Here is a 13,848-nt window from a genome sequence, read left to right as displayed (position 1 = left end):
AGCATTATTTAATTGGTTTCGTACTCAACGACTCCGCCGTGGGCAAGGTGAAGGCGCACATATGTTGAGATCCTTGTTCGCAGGCAACTGCACTGCAGCGTATGCATTTCGTGTGTCGCTCCGCTTTCTTTCGCAATGCCTGCTGCATTTTCGAGTGGTGATGCGTAGTTTTCTAGGGCAAATCTTTCCTTGCCCTAGAGAACTCAGCGTTTTCTCTTCTAGACTAAACTACTACCACTTGGTATGGGCGTCAGCAACTAAATCTAGTATAGACAGACTACTCACCCTGCAAGAACGTTTTTGCGAGCTGTTGAAAATCTACCGATGCATCATCATACATGTGACTTACTCACAAAATACAATGTTGTCACAGCCACAAAATGTTGCGACTGTCGACTTTCTCAGCTTAAACAAGAAAGTAAGTAGGCTGGTGGTTTTATTCAGAAAAAGAGCTAAACTTGAACAGAAAGCATAATCTTATAAGACGCGTCATTTTGAGCCATTAAAAAATTCTACTTGTAGAACTTGCATGTGGTGTACAAACATTAAAATACAGACTACTTCGAATATTGACCAGTAGGGTGCGAGAAACATCAAGCTTCGGAACATATCACTTTTATGGCATTGCGTGAGCCATTTACTGCCTGCTTTTTAATTTTGTTAGTGGCTTATTTGTCACCTTGTGTTAATTTGTTCATTGAGTTAATAATTTGCTGATCTGTGGGAATGTGCTAACTTGTGTTGTGAAATACTGGTGTTCGCACCCTTTCAGCCGTAAATATGTAAACAAAAAAAACCTGGTACTCATCTTCGTCTTGCCGCGTGCTTAGCACTATGTATACAGTTTTTTTTTGTGTTTTTGTTCATTGCAAAAAATTACTGTTGTATTACTCTGTTCAGTATTATCTACCAAGCCGATCAAGGGAGCCGGCGGCCCGGTCAAGCTGCTTTCTTGCAGTTTTTTCCTCAGGTGTCATTCATCATGCCCGTGATGGGAAGCAATGTTGTAATCTAGGTAGAGCATCACCACGCAATGTATCTGCGATTATTCATATCTATTTACGCCGCGGCCGAGAATCGGGTGGTAGCAGGCCGTAGGCGATAAACGCCTGGGCCTGCATTGTTTCTTTTAGCGAGAACCAGACGCATTGGCAGACACGATAAGCACTGTCATGGCGGTTTTTGGTGTTGCCAAGATAAGAAATCGTCCTCTCATCTTTTATGTGAATACCTTCCATATTCATTCCTTTCCCTCATTGTCCCCAGTGTCCTCACCCAAGTGGGTAGTAGCAGGCCCAAGATCAGTTTCCCGTGCTAACCTCTTCTCCTTTTCAATAAATATTTACCCTCTCTCTCTCCTTCTCTATGTGGCTCTGAATTTTCAAAAATGCATTAGCGGCAACAGGTCATGTGTCATTCTTGGCCAAACGCTGCTTTGAGTGGTATAAAGTTTTCAGTGCTACACGTAAGGCTACATTTACTTACCTTGCAGGCAACCCCGTCCGGTTCGTTTTCATAACGGGTGGTCCATTGAAAACACCGGTATGTGCACTTTGACACTCCCTCGCCCGCCATCTGTAAAGCAAACGTACAATCATTTGCAGCGTACCTCCACGTTTCGAAAATGACACTTAAAAATAGGCGCCACTTTGGGTTACCATGACGCGTTGATTGTAAAAGCTTAAACAACTAAAGTCTCCACAAATAAAAAAAAACAAATTTGCAAAATCTAATGCGGCATTCCCGTCCGCCGTTAGAGAGTGTCGGTTAAATTGGCTGCGTCTAATCTCACGGCGGCCGGGATAATTTCGTGGAGGTAATTCTTACGGCAGTATCCAGAAAAGTTGGCTGGCATAAAATTCGCTGAATAATATTACCTCCCAACGTAACCTACCCTAACCTTACCGAACCTAACCTAACGTAACTCAACCGGACGTATCATAACCTACCAAAATCCAGCCCAACTGCAACAAACCTAACCTAACCCAGCCCCAAAGCACCGAACACAACCTATATTACACCTAGTTCAACCCATTTTGGATCTCCTGTGCGTCGACCTATTGATGTAGTATTAACCAGAATAAAAAAAGCATTAACAAAACCACGATAAGCGAACGCTTCAGAAATTTCGAGGAGCAAAAAAAAGCTTTCCCAATGCCGGACGCGAAACTGATCCTTCTGATTTAAAAGCAAGTGCTAGATCTCACCGCCACAGGAGCAGCTACAAGAACGAGTTTTTAGGGAATATTTGTTCCGGAGAATCTCAGGCTGGCATCCTTAGCAAATCAGACGCGACTGCCGTGAGAAATTTCTGGCGCTATCTCTCACGGTTTCCGCGATAATAGACACTACCCGTTAAATTATTTCTTAAAGGCTGGACGTCAATCCCGCGATCCCGGGACTCAGAGATTGCTGATTGCAACCGCACTTCATTTGGCCGTTTGGTTTCGCGGAAGTGTTGCGAAGGGAGTTGCCTGCCGCTGCGTCGGCCAGAAGTCAGGGGGTGCCTGCTCTCGAGTCATGCGTACGCTAGTGCGTGCTATCTTCCAGCCTTGACTCGTTCACCAAGCCCAGTTTCAACACCTTACCTTGCGCGACTGGGATGGCTTAGCTGCAAACAGAGAAGCAATGCGAGTTATCACCGGACTCCCTCGCATATCTTCTATAGCGGCACTTCAAGCCGAGGCGCAACTGAACACGCTGGATGAAATTGTACATCTGCGCCGATAGGCTCGTCGTTTAAAAATTCAGTCGATTCCCGCCGCGACAGAACTTGCACACTACTATGATCGTGCTTTGCCTCTGCTACCTCGCTCAGAGGAGCCCCCTCCATGGCAGCGACCTCAAGCTACGGACAACCGGCCTTAAGGGCGCATAAAAAGCATGTGGACGAAGGGGTAGCCGACGGCATCCTCCACACAGGCCTTGTCTGCCCCACTATGCCATCAATCAACCAGACATGCACGTATTTCACGGAGGCGCCACTTCTGTGTTGGACGAGCTGGTGGCCATTCGTGATGTCCTGCGGGCTTTAGCTTCAGACCTCTGCGCTGCCCAACTACCACGCTTGGTATTATACACCGATTCCAACCAGGCTGCTCGAGAGCTCTGACGCGTAAACAGTACACTGGGCATTACATGCGAGGTGCACCAGATACTCCAATCATTCCCGTGCCCTGTTCGCGTCCTCTGGACCCGCCGGAGCACGACCACGCACGATCTCGCCGACTCGGCCGCTCATCCACAGCAAGTGGTGAACCCACTCCTGTTTCTGTAGCTCTCACTGGAAGATACCCCACTTATCAAGAAATATATTATTGGGCGCTCCACGCGTGCCATTCTCCAACCGCGTGGGTCTGACCTTCCTGGCTGCTTACCCCGCCGTGGAGAGGCCATGCTTCGGGGAATCCGCCTGGGCGTCGCACTTACGCCTGCTCTGTGAGCAATGTGGACTTCTAGTCTTGCGGATCCCTGCCTGACCTTCCCCTACTGCCCTGCCTCTGTGGCTGAGGCGACACTGGAACACTTGCTAGGGACGTGTCCAGGGCTTCAATCAGCCCGAGCTCGAGATAGGGTGCCCATAGGACATCGCCCAGGCCGCCCTTTCGATATTCATCGGGAGACGCATGGCCCACTTTACAAGAAACTGTTGGAATTTATTCCCGAAACTGGACTCTATAGTTTCCTGTAGTGCGCCTGCATCACATTGTGTGTGTGTGTGTGTGTGTGTGTGTGTGTTTTTGCTATCCTTCTGTGTCGTACCCCTTTCGTGTTTTGTCCACCTTTTTCCTGTTACCTATGCGCTGTAGCAAAATGACTCAATAAAAAAACCCGGTCCAGCGTCTGTAGCGTCGAAGCGGCTCCTATAATACCAGACGCCGCAAAAAAGTAACAGTATACTAATTGAGTGGAAAACAATTACTATCAAAGCGAATCTTTAGTGTCCTTACTGATGCCGTTGTGCACCAATACGCCCTGCAGGAAAACCAACTTTCTCTGGCAATGATGACGAATCATCGTGGGTGAAATAAAAGAAAGGAACGCTTCCTGCGGCCGGAATCGAATCAGGGTCCCTTGTGTGATGAAGGCGCAGTCTATCCCACTGCTCCATTTCAACATGCTCGAAACGTACACCAAGCAGCAGATACCGATTCGCACCGTACACCCTAAATTAGGCCTACGAAGTATACACCGTAGAGTTGCAGTGGTAATACTAGAAAAGTGGTGTGTACCTACAGAGTAGCATATACTCACTGTGCGGGATTGACAACCAAAGAATGCGTCACGAGAAAGCTTCGCGTGGAACCATCGTCGTCGTTAGACGGAGGGGTGGATGATATTTTTAGATTAGGCGGGATAGAACGGAGCCTCCGGAATGCGAATCGAGCAGGTATCGTTGACGTCCCTTAAAGGAGCCATGAAGACAAAATACAAGTTTGGTTTATTGGAAAGACTGCTTAGTCCCGATAACAATGATACCAATAGCATCGCAATCTTCGAACAAATAACGGAGATATTAAAGAAAACGTGTGAAGCAGTCGCAACCCCCTAGCCAATTTTCCGCAACTTTTCTATGACGTCACGGAACCTTGTTTGTGCGATTGGCGGCCACCTAACTGACCTGTCGCGATGACACATGAATGGACGTCTGTAATGGGGCTTCTAGTTCCATTTGACCGCATCACTTGAATGCCAACGTGCAGTTAACGCACTGAAAATTATGTTTTATTGTTGGCCCGTATGACGTCATTCTTGCTCATAACACGTCACTGTGGCGCAAAATTTGAAAGTTTTTAAATACTTCTTGCTTTTTTTTTGTTAAAAAACATCTTTTGTGGCTGTAATGGAGCTGAGTGAGATACTGAATCCTAGTCCTTTCAAATTAAACGAAGTTGTATTTTCTTTTCATGGCTCCTTTAAGCTACCCGGTTTAATAGATTAAGCGTATCTTAGGGAATGTTTTTGGGTCATTAAGATTGCACCACCGGAGTGATGTTCCTCAAAGGACAAAGGAATAGAGGATACCTACATGTGACTCCTAGACGACATTTATGGCGAATGCACGGGCAGGATAACCCTTCACAAGCAAAGCGAAAAATTACCGATCCTAAGGGGGGTGCAAAAAGGAGGTACCATCTCGCAAAAATTGTTCACAGCGTGTCTGGAGAGATACTGGACGTAAAAAGGCCGGTCATCTGCGTAAAGACATCGTGTCATGGAGCCTAATGGCCCCAGTTAGCAGTATCGCTGTATTGTTTTCCAAAATAAATATTTCTTACCCAAGGATACATTCTTCGGCATTTTTCCTTAGCTGCCGCTTTTTGAACTGCAATATAAAAAAAAAGACATTATTCGCATTTCATGAATATAACCACAGAAAGCATCATGATCGTGTAAAAACGTCGTTGTTAACGTAGCTTCACGTTTCCAAGTCCACGTTCCCGGGAGTTATTTGCAATTTGTTACCTAAGGGAGTATATGGCCGTTTATTAACTTTTTCTACGATGACGTTTGTTATAGGTTTTCGAGTCAGTTTTTCCTAAAGTTTTCTAGTCAAATATACAATTGCCACGGAATCTTTAGGGGGCTCGTATCTTAGGCTAAATGAAATTCTCAAAAGGGAAAAGCAGTGCACACCGATATCGCATTGCCGGTTTAGCAATATTGGCGGTGAGCGCGAACACAGGCGGCGCTGCGAAGCGCGCCTACGTGACGTCAGCTTAGGGATTCTCGCATTTGTCGTCTGCTTCACTCAGGATCGCTCTCACTGCTGTTTCTTTGCGCTCGGTCAACGTCTGATGCTTGTCCGCACCAGAATTGGCGTGTGGGTAACTTTTTATCATAATAATGGGCTTAAAATCGCATACAATAGCTCATGGTGTGAATTAAAGTATAGTTTTGGATACCGCTACGGGAGAAACATTGCCGGCGCCACCCCATTCCTTGCGAAGACGGTCCTGTGCGGAGCGCGAAGAGTCGGAGCTAGGCGTCCGCTTCTCATGTAAGCATTCAAACAAAAGGAACAGTCAGCTGCTAATAACCGACAACAGCGAAAATGGAAGACCAAAACAAATTCTACGCCTTCAGGGCTGTCGGCTTTGGCAGAAGGCATCACGATTCCCGGTAATCATATCTCAGGTAAAACAGTTTTTGCAACCTTGCCGAACGCTCGAACGCGTTTTGTCACATTACTTTACGTTGTCAAGGCATGAAAGTTTGCCGGCATGCACTATAGACTGCAAAAACTGTAGGTTGAGTTCCAAATAACCCAGTGTGTATATACGCGCGTGCTGATTCTATACCAGGCATCTAACCAGTATGGAGGTTTATTAAGCAAAACGAGTCACGTCTTCGTTAAATTTATAGTAACACATATATGTTTGTTAAGACCTGGAGGGATATTTCGAAACATTTTGCACAGCCATTTCTTCCCGATATTCGGATATGCGTTATAGGAAAACTGCACTCAAGAAGAGAAGGAGGAGGAGTAAGGGGAGGAGGGGAAAACTTTGTTTAACAATTAAATCGATCTGGTTCGTGGGCCGGGTCCTCAGTCCAGGACAAGAGAGTAAAAGTAATTTTCTTCAAATCATTCAAATCAATTTTCTTCAGGATTTGTTCTTCGCGCCTGGAAGGGTTGAAAAGCAATAGAGAGCTACTTGGAATTCTTTTTCGGTTTTGAGTCTTGTAATATATGCAGGTATACTATTGATTACGTTAGTTAGCGAATATATCATGCCTTCAACATTGTAATCATGTCATCATTGTTCGAGTTGAGAGTGAGTTCGTTATGATAACGATATAATTACGATAGAAATTGGGAGCACAAAAGCCGCCTTCGAGTACTGTGGACCACGTCGTTCAGGGCGCGATCGCGGGGGCGTAGCACAAAACTTCTCATTGTATTTGCATGTGAATAAACAAAGCACGTTGCGGATATGCACCTTCTTGCACGCCAATTTGTGAAGAAGGGAATGTATGACATACAACATGAAGGAAGTATCCACACGACCTTTGTGAGCCTCCCAAACATCCCGAAACCTCCTAATAAGAAGTTGGTGACGGCGCAGAAAAATTGGCGGTGAGCGCGAACACAGGCGGCGCTGCGAAGCGCGCCTCCGTGACGTCAGCTTAGGGATTCTCGCATTTGTCGTCTGCTTCACTCAGGACCGCTCTCCCTGCTGTTTCTTTGCGCTCGGTCAACGTCTGATGCTTGTTCGCACCAGAATTGGCGTGTGGGTAACTTTTTATCATAATAATAGGCTTAAAATCGCATACACTAGATCATGGTGTCAATTAAAGTATAGTTTTGGATACCGCTACGGGAGAAACATTGCCGGCGCCACCCCATTCCTTGCGAAGCCGGTCCTGTGCGGAGCGCGAAGAGTCAGAGATAGGCGTCAGCTTCTCATGTAAGCATTCGAACAGAAGGAACAGTCAGCTGCTAATAACCGACAACAGCGAAAATGGAAGACCAAAACAAATTCTAGGCCTTCAGGGCTGTCGGCTTTTGCAGAAGGCATCACGATTCCCGGTAATCATATGTAAGGTAATTTTGCAACCTTGCCGAACGCTCGAACGTATTGTGCCACATCACTTTACGTTGTCAAGGCATGAAAGTTTGCCGACATGCACTATAGACTGCAAAAACTGTAGGTTGAGTTCCAAATAACCCAGTGTGTATATACGCGCGTGCTGATTCTATACCAGGCATCTAACCAGTATGGAGGTTTATTAAGCAAAACGAGTCACGTCTTCGTTAAATTTATAGTAACACATATATGTTTGTTAAGACCTGGAGGGATATTTCGAAACATTTTGCACAGCCATTTCTTCCCGATATTCGGATATGCGTTATAGGAAAACTGCACTCAAGAAGAGAAGGAGGAGGAGTAAGGGGAGGAGGGGAAAACTTTGTTTAACAATTAAATCGATCTGGTTAGTGGGCCGGGTCCTCAGTCCAGGACAAGAGAGTAAAAGTAATTTTCTTCAAATCATAGAACGCCATCCCGAGTAGAATAGGATTTGTTCTTCGCGCCTGGAAGGGTTGAAAAGCAATAAAGAGCTACTTGGAATTCTTCTTCGGTTTCGAGTCTTCTAATATATACAGGTATACTATTTATTACGTTAGTTAGCCAGTATATCATGCCTTCAACGCCGTAATCATGTGATCATTGTTCGAGTTGAGAGTCAGTTCGTTATGATAACGATATAATTACGATAGAAATTCGGAGCACAAAAGCCGCCTTCGAGTACTGTGGACCACGTTGCTTAGGGCGCGATCGCGGTGGCGTAGCACAAACCTTCTCATTGTATTTGCATGTGAATAAACAAAGCACGCTGCGGATATGCACCTTCTTGCACGCAGCCGTAATGAAAGCCAATTTGTGAAGAAGGGAATGTATGCCATACAAAATGAAGGAAATATCCACACGACCTTTGTGAGGCTCCCAAACATCCCGAAACCTCCTAATAAGAAGTTGGTGACGGCGCAGAAAAATTAATGCATTGGGCAGAAAAAAAAAAGCAAGAAACATTAATTCGATACAAGACAACAACGAAAGAAACAGAAGAAAGCCGCTTTATTTCCTGCTGTGCGATGAGCGTGTAGAGGCCGCTGCTTGGTACGTAGTATTAGACTGTTGAGTCTTCATAGGAGCATCTCAAAAATACTGCAGGAAAGCCTACGCATTTTGAATACTTATCGAGAAGCTCTGATCGCTGATCCTCGCGAATAAGCAAGAAAGGACGAGTTACACACGATCTTCTGACCGATACTCTGAAGAAAGTTGTTCTCTATCTCTTTGTGTGTTGCAATTCTTGTGGGGGATACAGCTTCAAATTATTCAGATGCGTTAGAAGCTGGCAAAATAACTGAGTCGCTAGAAATACGCTTTTTAACATACGGCAACGAAGCGGGCGATTTCTAGCCCAGACACTGTTGCCCCTCACAAGCGGAGTGTAGCAGACGACAGCGGCGCGAATCCCTAAGCCGACGTCAGAGCCAGGGGGCGCCACTCAAACATCTCACCGCCAATAGCAGCGCAACGTAGTAGCGATTATGTATTTCCTGGTTGTACAGTTAAACCTGGATATAACGAAGTTGACCAAAAATTACAATTTTGTGTTACATGGAGGTTTTCACTGCATGCAGGTTTCGAGTTAAGACTCGCCTTAATGAAGCAGAAAACGAAACCGAATTGCTAGACATCAGTGACGGTGAATTCACATTTCAAGGATTTATTTCACAATGAAAAACGGCGTGTTTTTTGCGCCTGTTGCTTTCCAGAATGCTTATAATAGTACACGGCACTCCCTAGAAGGAATTGCTTCTGGGGAGAGCCGTGAATACGGGGCAAGAAATTGCTTGCCCCCGTATTCACAAGCGCCGGTTTAGTATGTAGTTTGCCTTTTGACACTTTTGGGTGCCTCAATACGCGTTTAAGTGCCCATACCTATGCTGAAAGGGCGCGTTTTTACTATCTTCATGCTCTTTTCTGTACTCATAATTGTTGAGAGGGTGCCAGCTGGGATACTGTACCAAGCAGGGATATTCTTCTTTTTATGCCGAATGAGACGGCGTTTAAAATTGTGAGCTTGTCTTGAAAAGAAAACTTTTCGTTTTTTGGGAGCATGGAATCACCACCGAACAACCGATCGACGCCACAACTAACGGTGGATGCACGCGACTTCACGCCGACAGGACGGCCTAGCTCCTATGAACTTAAGTATCGAAACGACTCGGCACTCATACGTGGAAACGGACGGTAGATTGCGGTGCGGGCTAAATTTGCAAAATTATTGCACTTTTCCAGCCAGTGTTTAAAAATGTGCTAAAAACAATGAATTTTCACCATAGCGAATTCGTTACATCAAATTTAACCATTGCAATGCCTTCGCAACATAGAGGTCGCCAACAGATGGGATTCAGTGGGGGTGCAATTAGGATTTCAAAAACTTCGTTATATCCAGGAATCCGTTACCCAGAGGTTCGTTACATCCAGATTTAACTGTACAGCTAAACCGGGATGTAAACAAAAGAAAAAAATTGCAATTTTTCATTAAATACAGGTTTTCCTTACATGCAGTTTTCGAGTTAAGGCTCGCGAGATTGAAGCACAAATGAAGGCAAAATGCTAGATATCAGTTGAGGTGAATTCACCGTTCATGGGTTTATTTCTCAGTGAAAAAGTGCGTGAGTTGCACCTCCTGATTTCGGGCGAGCTTCCGCACTGGATGGCCCTCCAAAGAAGCAGTCACTGGCCCCGTTATTAACAAGTATAAATTAACTATCACTTTTGCGTTTGACACTTTTCGGTGGCTTAACGCGTTTCAAGAAACAAACTTATGCTGAAAGAAGGGGGCTTCTCACGAACTCGATGCTCTTTTCCGCACTCAAAGTTGGTGAGCGGGTGCTAGCTGGGATACTGTACCGGGCGGCCACGTTCTTCCATCTCGCCGGTGGGGACGGCATTTAAAACTGCGTGCTTGTCTTGTAAAGACAAAAGTTTTCGTTTTCCGGCAGCACAAATCATCACCGACGAACCAACACCACAGATAGCAGTGGAGACACACGACTACACGCCGACCGGCAGGCCTACTATATAATCGACACCGCACTCGCACCTGGTAACGGACAGTAGTTCACAATACGGGCGAAATTCGCTAAATTAGTGTATTTCTCTAGCAGACTTCTCAGAAAAGGGCAAGAAACAGTGGCTGTTGTGCGTATCGAATTCGTTACGTTAAGGTTAGCCGTCGCAATGCCTTCGTTACATAGAGCTCGCAACCACGTGGGTTACAATGGGGCTGGAAATGGAGAATCGAAAAACTTCGTTAAATCCAGGAATTTGTTACATAGAGGTTCGTTACATCCAGGTTTAACTGTATAAAAATTGCTCATCTACAGGAGTTTCAACGCCCTGCAGTTGGTATCTAGACCCCACCGCTGCATCTAACTTTAAGTGCAAGGTTCTAACAAAGATGCATGGCTTAATTAGCGCTTGGCTGTGCTTGCATTTGTTATCTCCAAAAATATGAAACTAAATATTTTTTTGCACTAAAGCATAATACCGCAGACAAGTTTACTGCGTAATAACCCACCACTCCCGAAAATACGCCATGGCTATGGGCTAACAAGCACGTTATCTCTAGAAATATCATTTTGTAAATACATACTCGCAACGCATTGAGGATCTTCATATTTGAAGCACATTTGTGAGAGAATTACTTTTTGAAGCAGCGGACTGGTTATATGCGTTTCGTTTTACAGGGATGAAAGTCGCCGAATACCTTCAACATGTAGGTATGTTTTGCGTAGCTTATACTTCCATTATTTTGTTTTTGGCCACCTCAGACAGCTGGCAGAAATTATCAACGAAGTTTAATTTCTAAAACGTCACTTCGCCTTCTTCACAGAAGGCTGAACATTCCATAATTTTATATCATCTGAATTACTGGACACAATCTTTTGAGGGGAGAGAGGCGGCTCTGCCCACGCTTGCATACACCGGGCCGTTTCTTTCACGGGGGAACCATTGCCTCTTGCTCCAAACCCACAACCTTTCGTGCGCTACGAGCACATCTTGGCGGACTACTAGCGGCGAATTTTTCGAATTATCACTGTGATCGCACAAGAGATAAAGCCACAACTCAGACGACTGTAGGCTAACACTTATCAGCACCGCACCCTCCTCCATAGCTTCTATCCTACGGAGTATCAAGCTACCTCTAATAACTGACCAGCACCCGGAACCTCACCCGTAAGGTATGAGGGTGCCAGAAAACGCCAGATCTGCGGGCCTTCCCCAATTTTTCCATACGACAGTGGACGGCGGGATTGACCAATAAAGATGCCACGTTGCAGCTTGTCCTCGTGAAGAGGGCCTGCGCTACCTACCACAGCCAGAGATGTCGTTCTACGGATCTTCTCCCCCGCGAGGGAACCCCCGCCACAGCACCTGTGGTGTTCATTGAAGATTTTATTTATTCATTCATTCTCACCCCTAAGGTCATGGGACGTATTTCACGTGAATCTTGTGCGTTAAGTTACCATACGCCGAACTCTTTTCTTCGGATAACACATAAAGTGCAACATTTCTCACTTACCGATATAGCTTTTTAGATTAATTATAGCCCTGAAATAAATATCCAATAAAATAAAGCTGACGTTTATATTTTAAAAATTGTGGCGCGATATTTTTTGTTGATTACAGGTACCCAGATCAGTAACAGCACGGTTGTTTGTCCTGCATCTGATAGACACGTTTGTGAAACGAGCAGTGCATTGAACTGATAAAAGGAAGACTGGAACATTGTTTGCGACTTCGGAGTTATAAGTACCAATAGATTGTTCTGAAACGAAGCTCATAATTCCCGTTTGCTAACCTACAGACTTAGTTTAACGTTAAACAGAAAGCGAGTTATTAAGGGATATTTCGGTTAAAACATTCGAACTACTATGTCTGCTCAGCCCCTAATTCCTTTCATTATGTCTACGGCGCGTGATTTAGTGACGTTTTCGTTTTGTCAGTTGAATTAAGAAAGGTTAAACAAAGCAATTTGTTTTCTGCGAAATATTCCATAATAATCGTGGTCTGTAAAGCGTTCGCACCTTGCCGGCATTGCGTTCTCATGCGTTTGCCAATGACATATTAAAAAAAAAAAAACCGACTGTTTGTAGCACACGAAATTAACAAATACAGGTTGGTGCAATTCGAAAGTATCGATGAAAGCGTTCGCGAAGCTTACTGAAGCTTGTGGACCCTATTTTATAAGGCGTAATCCTCCCGCACAAATATGTGACAAGGGCAAACACTTCTTTCGAAGGCTTGGAATTCGCTTTTTTCTTAAATGAGTATAACCTGACGCTGTTATTTGCTAATATGGCCATGTTTTTACAATTTCGGTACATAACTTTGAGTGATCTAGCTACCCACATCAGATTGTGTTAATGCGCAGCGCTTACGTTTCCACTCGCAAGGTTTTGAGCCGTACGAGTACGAAGAAAGCCGCCGGCCTTCTGGCCTCGTCGCTGCTCCGAACGGCAACTGCACAGAGCTACACAAACTTCCAACAAAACTATGACTGATAATGTATTAGCGCAAGAATCATGCAGGAAATAGATGTCCCTTTATCCTATTTTGGTAGTCTCACACTAGTCCACACTTCCCTTCAAAACTTTGCAGTGCCTCAAGCGGGGTTATATTGCGCGTACACCACTTTCTTGCAGTTACCAGATTCAGGCACACTCAATTTTATTAGGAAAAGATACATATGTATCTGTTACCACATACGTGTAGTCTTTTCTTCTTTTCTAGAATGGTTATACTGCCTTTAACGAAGAGGGGACTAAGTAGTGACGATCGTCGATTTCCTAACAATTTCGCCTTCAAACTTTGGACGTCAAAATAGGCTTTATTAGACATGGATGCATGATATGATGTGCGATTTATAGATCTGAGGCAAGTATTTTTACCAAGAGCAACCTTCGATTGCTCCTAACATCACTAGAAATTTTATGCGGACAATGCTTTCCGGAAATAGGGTTTGTCAGGAAAGCAATGCTACGAACTGAGACATATTGCCTCTTAACAGTGAAGCTGTTGTAGGCCGGGCCTTTTGCTTTGTCTGCTGTAGTTCGTGCGTCACGCAGGGGGCCTCGCAGGATCAGGTTCCCAGACCCACCGATAGAGGGCGCAGTGGTCTCACAGGAATCGGTATCCTGTCCTCGCACTAAAGGAGTCAAAGTGGAGGTACCTTCCCGGCGCCGACGTTTAGCTGTCGATTCCATCGCGCGAACCGTACAATTTGCGTTGAAGCTCCGCTGTGCTCGGGAGAGTGCCCGTT

This window comes from Haemaphysalis longicornis, unplaced genomic scaffold (assembly GCF_048455015.1).
Source record: "Haemaphysalis longicornis isolate Haplotype H1 unplaced genomic scaffold, Haemaphysalis longicornis Haplotype H1 scaffold_336, whole genome shotgun sequence".
In the NCBI taxonomy this organism is placed as follows: Eukaryota; Metazoa; Arthropoda; class Arachnida; order Ixodida; family Ixodidae; genus Haemaphysalis; species Haemaphysalis longicornis.
This window is presented reverse-complemented; position numbering follows the sequence as displayed.